We start from the raw sequence: 11,647 nt of genomic DNA on the forward strand, positions 1-11,647 counted from the left end.
TAACCGGCCAGCCCTCATACACGTCTTTTGGAGAACATATTACTGCATTTCTGTTGAGTGTAGGGGAATGGAATTGCTGAGTCAGCTTTATTAGATACTCCCAAACTATTTTCCAAAGTGGTTGTGTCATTTTACATTCACACGAGCTGTGTATGAGAGGGCTAGTTCTGCCACATCCTCACCTGCTGTTGTAGTCCGTTTTGTGTTGCTAAACAGAAATACCTGAGACTGGGTAATTTATAAAGGAAAGAGGTTTATTTGGCTTACGATTCTGGGACAGCTGCATCTGGCACGGGCCTCAGGCTGCTTCTACTCATGGCGGAAAGTGGCAGGCAGCCGGTGGGTACAAGCAGATCACATGGTGAGGAGTCAAGAGAAGAAGCAAGAGAGAGAGAGAAGGTGCCAGGGTCTTTTTAAGCAACAAGCTCTGGTGGGAACTAATAGAGCGAGAACTCACTCATTACTCCCCCCTCCCCAGGGAGAGCATTAATCCATTCATGAGGGATCCACTCCCATGACTCAATCAGTTTCCAACACTGCCACATTGGGGATCAAATTTCCACATGAGTTTTGGGGCAACAACACATCCAAACTCCGTCACCTGCATTTGGTATGGTCAGTTATTTTAAATTTTAGCCATCTGGTAGGTGTGGTTTGTGTCTGCATTTCCTTGGTGACTAACGAAGTTGTATTAGTCTGTTTCTGTTGCTTGTAACAGAAATACTTGGAACTGGGTAATTTATGAAGAAAATGAAATTTATTGCTTACAGTTTCAGAGGCTGGGAAGTCCACAGTGCAGGGAACGCATCTGTTGAGGGTCTTGGTGGTGGCAACAGTGACCCAGGGATCTCACATGGCAGAAGTGGTGGGCAGAGAGAGAGGATCTCAAGTGCTCTCCTTTTAAAGCCCCAAACCATGCCCCTGACCACCATTATTAATCCATTCACTGTGGCACTGTCCTACAATCTAAGCACCTCCTCAAGGCCCCACCTTTCAATTACCACAAGAGGATTTCCCACCCTCTTAACAGCTACAGTGGGGGCTAAGTTCAAGTGACTTAGGGGGGCCATTCAATCCACTGCAGAACCCAAGCACCTTTCCATGGGTGTAATGACAACTTAAATAGCCTCTTTTTGGAAGTGTTTGTTTGTGTCTTTTGCCCACTTTTCTATTGAGCAGTCTATTTTTTTTTATTGATTGGCATTTTTAAAAGATTTTTGCTTCTCCCACAAAAATTAACAAAACCTCTGTAGTCTTTAGGCACCCTGTATAACATCCCAGGGATGACCTGTGGGGTAAGTTTTCTCCATGTCTTTGTACATTGCAAATGGGGGCTCATAGCAGAATAAGAGGGCAGTGTTACAGGGATTAGTGTCACTCATGGATGTGACTGTGGACTTTTCCTGGGAAGAGTGGCAGCACCTATACCCTGCTAAGAAGACCCTGTACAGAGACGCAACCTTAAAGACCTATAGCCACCTCATCTTCATAGGTGAGCACAGCCTTCCTGTGTTACTCCGGAGCAGTCCACATGGGCCTTGTTCTTTTGCAAGTATTGTAAATTATGGGGCTTTTGAACTTCATCATGATTTTCCGTTCCTGACTTATCAAATAGTCTTAATGCCTTAGGAACATTATTTGTATTCCTCTGCCCTCAGTAAATGAACTTTACTTTGCTGATGAGTAAAGGCACTTTTCATTCTGTAGCACCTGAAATACTGAGACCTGGGTCTTGATAGATGTTCTATGAGCAGGGTATCAAGTCCCCAAACCGGACATCATCTCCAAGCTGGAACAAGGAGCATAGCTGTGCATTTTGGAGGGTGAAAGCCCATATCAGAGTTGTCCAGGTGAGCGAGAGTGAGTCAACCACAGAAGAGATGGTTGAGGCACAGTCCCCATAGGACAATGATGGGTTGATACCTAGGAGTGTTAATTACGTGAATCTAAACTCTTAGATGTCACTGAGGTCAGTTGACATAAGCACACAGATACATTTGAAATTATCTGCCTGATGTTCCTGTTTCACTCTTTCTTTTCTTTTCCTCTCCTTTTTATCTGATGTCTAAAACTTGCTCTATTCCTTTTGCTGTTTTCCATAATGTTCTCCAGACAAGGGTTATTCGCCTCCACATCAGGACTTTGTATTATGTTCTGCCTCTTCATACATATTTGCAGTTTGTGGTTAAATGCCATCTCCTGCACGAAATGCTCCTTTAACTACTCCAACCTCCTTCTCCCTTAGTGAAAATCTGAGCATGCCTTCTTACTGTTATTTTTGTTTTCAAAAGTTTTGTTGTCTCAGTTTTTGATGCCTAACTTAGATTGTGTAACAGGATGCTTTTGGGAGTATGGTCTAATTTCCAGGCAAAACAGTCTGATCAAAAGTATCACATCCACATACCAAAGGCCACCAACTTCCCAGGCTATATCCACCTTTTAGCAAATTCCTTATTTTATTATCTTATTTGTAAATCCCTCAATTTCTGGTTCCAAATATTGATAGGGAGTTTTCAACTTCAAGTGATAAAACAAAACAAAACAAAAACACATCTTTTTGGCCAAAATTGAATCACTAGCCCTTGCCTAAAACAATCACTGGCAAAGGAAACATCTTTACCATAAAAGATTTAGTTTTTCAGAATTTATCCCCTGGACTGGCCGATTAGCTCAGTCAGTTAGAGCACAGCCTTATAACACCAAGGTCACAGGTTCAGATCCCTGTATCAGCCAGCCGCAGAAAAAATAAAAGAAAAATTTATCCCTTAGGTGGGATTTATCTCCCTGAGAAGAGAGACCAGCCCCTTCTTGGAAGAGGATGAAAGGGGAGATAAATTGTAGGTGAATAGAGAGTTGAGAAAATGGGCCAGAGTCATGTCCTCTCTGACTTTTAGATAAAGTCTGGACAACTGAGGTTATCATAGGGTTCATAAGGACATAAGAAAATGGTGCTTGGATCACAAATTGTGTGATAGAAAGATAAGATGGGAAAATGAGTGTATTCCGGAAGGTTAATGATGTTCTAGATGTGAAATAATAAGGATCTAGACCAAGGGTCAGCAAACTTTTTCTATGAAGGGCTAAATAGTAAAGATTTTAGATTTTGCAGGCCATGGAGACTGTTGCAACTACTCAATTCCACCATTGTAGCATGAAAGCAACTATATTCATTTTCTATTGCTGCATAACAAATTTCCACAGACTTAGTGGCTAAAACAACAAATATTAACTATCTCACAGTTTCCATAGATCTTGAGTCCAGGCATGGCATGGTTTAGCGGGATCCTCTGATCAGATCTCACAAGGCTGCATTCAAGGCGTCAGCTAGGTTTTGTTCTCCTCTGAGGCTTAGGGGCCCCTTCCAAGGTCACATGGCATTGGCAGAATTTGGTTTCTTGTGGTTGTAGGACTGAGGCCCTCAGATATTAGAGGCCACCCATAGTTTCCTGCCATGTGACCCTCTCCCTACACAGTTCACATCATGGCAGTTTGCTTCTTCAAGGCCAGCAGGAGAATCTTGTTCCAGATTGCTAAGACAGAGCCTTATCTAAAGTAACCTAATCTAGGGAGTGACGTTTCATCACCTTTGCCATGTTCTATTGGTTAGAAGCAAGTCACAGGTTCTTCATGCACACAAGGGGAGTGGATTTGACAAGGGATCACCTTAGGGTGTGTTCACCACAGAGACTGCAGACAATATGTAAATGAATGGACATGACCATGCTCCAGTAAAACTTTATTTAATAAAACAGGCAGGAGGAATTGGCCTGAAGGCCTAGTTTGCTGACCTCTAATCTACACTAATCTACCTCTCTCAGCCTTTTCTCTCCAGTAAATATCTTTAACATCCTTGTCAGAGTATAACTGTGTATTCACTGCACAATCCTTTTATGTGATCTGCCACTATACTCTCTGCCAACCATAGATCATCTACTTAGCCCTATCATCCCCACCTCCTCTATTCCATCTTACCTGCTCTTTGAGCCAATTTTACCCCTTTTTTTCTTCTTTCAGGTGGGGAGATTGAGCTTGAAGCTCCCCATCAAAAAATTCCAGAAGATACTCCATTCCAACATGAAGTTGTTATAGAAAGACTCACAATGCATGGCTTCAATTTGGAAGATTGCAGACAAAGTTACAACCACAGAGAGAGCTGTCCGGATGACCAAGATTATTTCTTAGTCCAGCTGCATTCATCAACTCTAAGACATTGAATAAAGAGAGACATCATAGACATAAGACATTCGGAAAAATATTTCATGTGAGTGCAAACCATGTTCCTTCCAGACAAAGACTCCATGGAAATAATTCAAAGAGAATGAGTTTGAAATATAACTTAGACTTATTCAGTCATAGTAGAAGTCATGCAAGAAACCTTGATAATAGCAACGGATATGGTAAGTCATCCAGCAATTAGTCTTCCTATACAAAGCATGATGAAACTCATACTGATATGAAATCCTGTGCATATAATCAATGTGGAGAAGTCCCCAGCCGTAAACAAACCCATTTTCAACAACAGATCACTCCAAATATGACCATAAACTGTATAATGCTGAATGTGGGAAGGCTTTCTCTCAGAAGTCACAATTCATTAAACATCAAAGACATCATACTAGGGAAAAACCCTATGAATGTAATGAATGTGGGAAAGACTTCAGCAGAAAATCAGAACTCATCGTTCATCAGAGGGTTCATATGAGGGAAAAACCCTTTGAATGCAATGAATGTGGAAAAACCTTCTCCTGAAAGTCATATCTCAACAAGCATCAGAGAGTTCACACTAGAGCCAAACCTTATGCTTGTCCTGAATGTGGTAAAGCTTTTTCCTGGAAATCAGACCTCATTAAGCATAAGATAACTCATACTGGGGAGAAATGCTATAAGTGTAGTAAATGCTGGAAAGCCTTATTTAGCACATCACAACTCATTAGACATTAGAAAATCCACACTGAGGACAAGCCCTATAAATGTTCTGAATGTTGGAAAACCTTCTCCCGGGAAGCATACTTCATTAGGCATCACATAAGTCATACTGGAGAGAAACCCTATGATCGTGCCAAGTGTGGAAAAGCCTTTTCCCTGAACTCAGGCGTCATTAGTCATCAAAGAGCCCATACAGGACAGAAGCCCTACAAATGCAGTGAATGTGGGAAAGACTTCAGCAGAAAATCACACCTTACTGGACATTACATAATACACACTGGAAAGAAGCCCTATGTATGCACAAAATGTGGAAAGGCCTTCAACCGGAAATCACACCTTATTTTACATCAGAGATCTTATACTGGAGAGAAGCCATATGAGCACAGCGAATGTGAGAAATCCTTCAGCTAGCAGTCACAACTCATTAACCATCAGAGGTTTCATACTGGGGAAAAACCCTATGAATGCACTAAATGTTGGCGAGCCGTCTCCAGAAATCATACCTCATCAGGCATTACCTAAGCCATGCTGGGGAAAAGCCTTATACACGTAATGAATGTGGAAAAGCATTCAGTAGGAAATCAGAACTCACCATTCATCAGAGGATTCATATGGGTGAGAAGCTCTATGAATGTAATGAATGCAAGGAAGCCTTCTTCCACAAAGCATCCTTTATTAACCATCAAAGAATTCATACTGGGGAGAAACACTATGTATGAGTGTACAGAATGCAGTAAAGCCTTCTTCTGGAAGTCAGAGCCAATTATACACTCCAGAATTCATGTACAGAAGAAACCTTATGAATGTGCTGAATGGGGGAATTTTTAGCACAAAGCATATCTCATTATATACCATAGAACTCATACTGGGGAGAAGCCCTATATATGTTCTGAATGCAGGAATGCCTGCAATTGGAGCTCCAGACTTATTAAGCATCAGAGAATTCACTCTCAGGAGAAATCATCAATTTAAGGAATTTAGAAAAGCATTTGCATTTAAAAACATAATTTAAGGGAAGTTATGTTTCAGATGTGAAGTCAAACACTTCTATACATATTTTTTAAATAAGGACTTAAAAACAAAATATAATAACACACCTGAAAAATTAGGCCGGCCCGTGGCTCACTCGGTAGAGTGCGGTGCTGATAACACCAAGGCCACGGGTTCGGATCCTATATAGGGATGGCTGGTTCGCTCACTGGCTGAGCGTGGTGCTGACAACACCAAGCCAAGGGTTGAGATCCCCTTACCGGTCATCTTTAAAAAAAAAAAAAAAAGAAAGAAAAATTAGTATAATTTTTAATGACATAATTACATAACATCATCAAATATCCATTCAGTGTTGAGGTTTCCTCCAATGTCTCATAGTTTTATTTTTACATTTGGTTTGTCCAAATTGAGATCCAAACAAGATTTGCAGGTTGCAATCAGTTTATGTGCCTCTTATGACTCTTAATCTCTAGGTTCTCTTTCCTCTTTTCTCCCCCTTGCAATTTATTAAAGAATCAATAAATGTATTTGTTGAAGAATCAGATTATTTTGCCCTAGAATTCCTCATCTTCTGGGTTTTCTGATAGCATCACCATGGTGTTATTGAACATTTCTCTAATGCCTATATTTCCTTTAAACTAGTAGCTAGACTAGTAGTTAGATCTAAAGGCTTGAGAGGATTCAGGTTTGATTTTTTGCCAAGGGAACTTAACAGGTGGTGCTCTGCACTTCCTATCATATCGCGCTGGGAGGCACATGATGTCTGATTGTCCTGCTTCTTATGTTAAAATTCACTGATGAGTTTAGGTGGTGGCAGCATGATCCATCCATTAAAACTGCCCATCAGCCTTTCACTATGGTTTGAACACCACCAATGATCGTTATCTAGATCTTTTATTTCATTAGGAGTTGCGCAAGAGTGATATTCTAATTTTGTTTTCTTCCTACATTTATTTTTATTTATTTATTTTTTTGTCCTTTTTGAGACCAGCCGCACCGCACTCAGCCAGTGAGCGCTGTGAGCGCACCGGTCATCCCTATGTAGGATCCGAACCCGCAGCGGGAGCACTCCTGCGCTCCCAGCACCGCACCCTCCCGAGTGCACCACGGGCTCGGCCCTCTTCCTACATTTATTAATTTCATTTTCCTACCAAGAAGAATCTCTCCTAACCAACTGTATGTTCATCCTAAGATACAGTTCACATGGGAAAGGCAGGATACAAATGCATTATTCTTCCCTTTTATTGGTCTAAATGTGACCAATGAGGTATTTTTGTTTTGTATGATTATTATGAACTCACAGGCTTTAATATTTTGGATGTGTTTCAGTTTACTAGAGTGAATATGTGAATATTCTGGGTGTCTTAGTCCGTTTTGTGTTGCTATAACAGAATTACCTGAGACTGGGTAATTTATACGGAAAAGAGGTTTATTTGGCTTACGATTCTGGGACAGCTGCATCTGGCATGGGCCTCAGGCTGCTTCTACTCATGGTGGAAAGTGGCAGGCAGCCGGCAGGTATAAGCAGATGACATGGTGAGAGGAAGCAAGAGAGAGAGGAGGTGCCAGGGTCTTTTAAACAATTAGCTCTTGCAGGAACTAAGAGAGTGAGAACTCACTCATTACTCCCCCCACCTAGGCAGATCACTAATCCATTCATGAGGGATCCAGCCCCATGACTCAAACAGCTTCCAATACTGCCACATTGGGGATAAATTTCCACATAAGTTTTGGAGGGGACAACACATCCCCCCCATCTCATCACTGGGTTTTGTTTTGTTTTTTTGGTCTGGCCTGAATATTCTTTTTTTTTTTTTTAAAAGATGACCGGTAAGGGGATCTTAACCCTTGACTTGGTGGTGTCAGCACCACGCTCAGCCAGTGAGCAACCGGCCATCCCTATATGGGATCCGAACCCGTGGCCTTGGTGTTATCAGCACCGCACTCTCCCAAGTGAGCCACGGGCTGGCCCTAGCCTGAATATTCTTATTGATGTTAAAATTGCCCTATCTTTGGCCAGTGGGAGCCACTTAAACTGGCTCCTGTGTCCTATTTACATGTCCCCAGTCGTCTTTGACACCTTCCTTGCTTTCTCGGACGATAAAAATGTTCCAGGCTCATTTAAATCTTTCCTTGATGAAGACTTACAATATGCCCTTTCTCCAAGGAGATCTGATTCCTTTTAGTGAGAAATTATATTTAGAGACCATAATCTGGGTGCTAGGGCTACTCATTGCTAGCAGGTTGTTCATTGTTTCCAGGAATTTGCAGTGGACAAACAAGGAAATATATATGTATTGGAGGAGAAAAATATATCATAAATTTATACGGTCATTTTCCATTCAAATATAAGATTACAAGGCTTTTACTTAGCTTCTTTTGTATTTCTGTATCTTTTTTTCTTACTCTGAAAATCTTGGTTCCTAACAACATTGACATAATTACTTACTTGCTTTAACTATCTATATGTGTTTATCTATAAAATAGTTGGCAAATAGCAATCCATGTTCAACTTTTAATAGAAAAGATTATGCAAAACATTTATATTAATAATTATATTTCTCATTCTGTGTATTGAGGATTTTTTAATGTCAGAAAATTGATTGACCATATCAGCAAAATAATGAAGCTCATGCATGGACTATTATTATTAATGTTATGGAATATAAAACATAATAGAAATTATTATGTCCTGGATCTGAAAATCTAAAACAATTGTAATATGCACCATTATTTTATGTACCATTAAGAAAGAAAAAAGCACTGCCAATTAAACAATGACATAATGCTTTCTCATCACATTTTTATTTATTTATTTTTTTGGTGGTGGTTCATCAGTACAGAGATCAAAACCTGGACCTTGGTGTTACCAGCACCACACTCTAACCAACTGAGCTAACTGGCCAGCCCTCACGTGCATTTTTAATTCTATACGTCTGAAAAAGCTGGTTTAGACTTAGTTGTAGATTTTTATCACATATCACTCTTGCATAAGACTTGGATCTGCAATGACGTTTTTTCATTTTTTCCTTTTTCTTTTGAACAGAGAATACATGCACATGGTTCAAAAATTAAAATATTATAAAAAGTAAACATTGGCAAATCTTTCTACTTCTGCCTGTTCTCATTCACCCCTGTCCCTGTAAATAATCATATTTATTATTTTTTTTATCTATCCTTCCAGGGTTCTCTATGCAAAAATAAATAACTTCAAATCTACAGAGTAATGAATAATATTGCATAGGCATGCTTATTTGATGAAAGGAAGTTAATAGAAAATGTATAAAAATAGATAATAGATACAGATATAACACAGATAACATATAAAGAATGATAGGGGCCGGCCCTGTGGCGCACTCAGTAGAGTGCGGCGCTTGGGAGTGCGGCGGCGCTCCCGCCGAGGGTTCAGATCCCATATAGAGACCGGTCCGCTCACTGGTTGAGCGTGGTGCAGGCACGACACCAAGGGTTGCGATCCCGTTACCGGTCACGAAAAAAGACAAAAAGGAAAAAAAAAAAAGAATGATAGGTCAAGAACTGCACACTAACCAGAATGGTTAAAATTAAAACAAGTATTGGCAAGAATGTGGAACAACTAGGACTCATACACTGCCTGTGAGATTTTAAATTAGTACAACAAGTTTGGAAAGCTTGATATGTGTCTACCCTTTGACCCAGCAATTTCACTGCTAGTGATACACCCTACAGAGATCCATAAATATTCAGAAACGGGTATGTAAGCAAAAGACATGTACTAGATTGTTCACAGCAATACTATTTGTAATAGGCAAAAACTGGAAGCAACCCAAATGCCCAATAGGATGATGGATAAATAAATCACAGTATATTAACCCAAAGGAATACTATGCAGTGACAAAAAGAATTAACTACTGCTACACACAACATCGGTGAATCTCACTGACATTATGTTGAACCAAGTAATAATAGATCTGCAACATAACCAGCACCATCTTAGACAAGCCCAAGTACAAAATGGCACCATCCACCTCCTCCCCTCCCCTCCCCCATTCTCTTTGACAAGAAGTCTCATGGTTTCAGAGAAAATTAAACTTTCGGCATTTCCACATGCATGGAACTCTCCATTCCCATTACCTAACTCAATCCCCACCCCGGAATTACATCACCGAGCTCTTGGTGCCAACATACCTATATAAGCTCTACCACCCCCACACCTGGTGCTGTCCACCATTTTCAGGGCAGCCCTGGGCTGTCTGCCACTCTGAGCACAGCCCGGCAGATTTTCTTTAATAAAGCTTGAACAGTACCTGGCATCTCGGCTCACTTTCTTTCAAGTAAGAGACTACGTACTGTATGACTCAATATATTTGTTTTGTTTCTTTTTTTAAAGATAACCAATAAGGAGATCTTTGTGGAATATACTAAAAAGCATATGTACTTCACAGGGCCTGGTTTTCCAAAGCCTTGCAGTTTCAAATATTAACCTTGAAAGGACAGGAAATTTTCCTCAGGCTATAAGTCTGTTGCAAAATAAAAATTGTGGCACAGCAAGTTGCTGGCTCAAAAACAAACTAGTTACTGATTGTTATGTAAAGATACTAAGAACTTGCTATTAGAAGGAATGTTTGCTAAAATCAAGGTTGCGTTAATAAAACCACTTAATTGCCTTACTAAAATGTCATCTGGCTTGTTTCACTAAAAGTTACCAGCCTATATTGTTAAACTATAACCCCACCTTTGTTCTGTTCCTGTAACTTCCTGTCTGAAAAATAAATGCAGAAGGAAAACCCCAATTCGGCATTAATTTCCCAAATGGAAGGGTTGGCTCTTGCTTAAGCATTTCCAGGGAAGTTAACCACTTTGGGGCTTCTCACTGCTCAAAAAAAATGGGCTTTAAGTAATCCTTTACATCTCCATCACCCAGGGGAAGTGGGGTAACAAATCCGTTGGGGGCAAAGCAACACAAATAAACAGATCTTAACCCTTGACTTGGTGTTGTCAGCACAACACTCTCCCAAGTGAGTGAACTGGCCATCCCTATATGGGATCCAAACCCATGGCCCTGGTGTTATCAGCACCACACTCTCCCAAGTGAGCCACAGGCTGGCTCAACTCAATATATTTGAAGTGCCAAGACAGGCAAAACTAATCTGTGGTACTAGAGGTTGGAATCGTGGTTATGATTGGGGTATGGGTATTGATGGGGAAGGGTATGAAGGAGGCTTCTGAGGTTCTGGAAATGTTTTAATATCTTGATGTGGGTGGTAGCTACATGGGGGTATAGGTATGAAAAAATAATTGAGCTGTATACTAAGATTTGTAAACTTTATGGATGTTATACATCAATTAAAGAAGTAAAGGAAGAAGGAGGAGGAACAATATAAACATTAATTAGTAATATAGGCTAACTACTATAGACTAACTATAGAGTTTAGTCTAAAAGTGGGAACCATTTAATTTTTAACTCTGTTCATGTTTTACTTTGGTAAACATTAAAAATCACATCATCCTTACCTTAACCTGCCATTGGCTGACATATGTAAATGGTGTGGAAATTGATAGGGAGGCCTTGGTTCAATAATAGGGCCCAACACTCTTCTGTGGTCTCCTACCACCTTTGTGCCAGAGGCAGATTTTAAAGAGGTGTTGTTTACCTAAAATCTGCCAAAGTAAGAACCTGCTATTAACAAGGCAGGAAGAGCAAAAGATTGAAAATATGGGTTATTTTTCTGCAGACATTAACCATGAGGCA

At 40.3% G+C, this 11,647-nt stretch overlaps 1 pseudogene; it reads left to right on the forward strand.

The window, feature by feature from the left end:
- Positions 1-1,380: 1,380 nt before the first annotated feature.
- On the forward strand, positions 1,381-5,898 carry LOC103592339 (annotated as a pseudogene).
- The last annotated feature ends 5,749 nt before the right edge of the window (positions 5,899-11,647 follow it).

Source organism: Galeopterus variegatus, unplaced genomic scaffold (assembly GCF_000696425.1).
Source record: "Galeopterus variegatus unplaced genomic scaffold, G_variegatus-3.0.2 Scaffold1127, whole genome shotgun sequence".
NCBI classification, from domain to species: Eukaryota; Metazoa; Chordata; class Mammalia; order Dermoptera; family Cynocephalidae; genus Galeopterus; species Galeopterus variegatus.